At 32.5% G+C, this 928-nt stretch overlaps 1 long non-coding RNA gene across 1 annotated transcript in view; it reads right to left on the bottom strand.

Moving 5' to 3' along the window:
* Positions 1–875: 875 nt before the first annotated feature.
* LOC120562776 overlaps positions 876–928 on the bottom strand; it is a 981-nt gene continuing 928 nt past the window's right edge. The window contains exon 3 of the long non-coding RNA XR_005639834.1: positions 876–906. This is a non-coding gene — a long non-coding RNA (uncharacterized LOC120562776). The remainder of the gene's footprint in view (positions 907–928) is intronic.

The raw sequence follows: 928 nt of genomic DNA, 5'->3' as shown, positions 1-928 counted from the left end.
ACCATCTGCAAGTTTTGTTTGTAGTTAACATCAACAGCTGCACTAAAAGTCTCTTGGGTTCATATGGGACTTGGTTGTTCTCCATACTGCATCATACACTATTGTTTTGTTATATTAGTACAGACAACAGTAAGTATCATTACTTAATCACAGTATATATTATTCTGGTGTACACGGTTGACTTAACTCACTGCTATTGATTATACGTCACTTTAGCTTGCCACTACCTCATAACTTTACCTTAATTGCTCTCTGTATAGTTAATTTATCTTCTACTAGTTGTATATACCTCCTTTTAATTGAATTATTCTTATCTTATCTTTATTCATAACCCTGCTCACAAACTCACCTGTACCTGGGTCATCTGTTTGCCAATATATGTTCCTGCTACAGTAAATCCTACAGGCAAATTGTACTGCTTCACCGTAGTATGAATCACTTTTAAGGTTTTGTGTGAAATATTGTGCAATTTGTTATGAATTACTCATTGTTTTGACAAGGTAAATTAAAGCCATTTACCAAGTATGAGCTCTGGTCAATTTAATTGTATTGTTTGTTTTTTTATAAATGTCATGGAAAATGAAAAACCATTTGCCTTGATCAGGGTTTTAATTTGTTGCAAATATGAACATGGTTTTAATAATCTATCTTATTGCTCTGAAAAACTACAATGATTTAAGAAATATCAGTGATACTTATCAACATTTATTGAATTGATTGAATATATTGGCAGACATTATAGGCATCTATTCATGTCAACAGATACAAAAATAGTTTGTTCTCTCTTTTATCACTTTGATTACGCAGTTGATGGTGTAGAAACGTGTGAAGTCCTTGTAGATCTCTGGCACTTTGAGAACAGACAGATCCAGCAACTCTCCACTGTTGTCTTTATATAGTATGCTCCTATTAAAGACAAATTCATAGA

The sequence above is a fragment of the Perca fluviatilis genome, chromosome 7, assembly GCF_010015445.1.
Source record: "Perca fluviatilis chromosome 7, GENO_Pfluv_1.0, whole genome shotgun sequence".
Lineage (NCBI taxonomy): Eukaryota > Metazoa > Chordata > Actinopteri > Perciformes > Percidae > Perca > Perca fluviatilis.
This window is presented reverse-complemented; position numbering and strand designations above follow the sequence as displayed.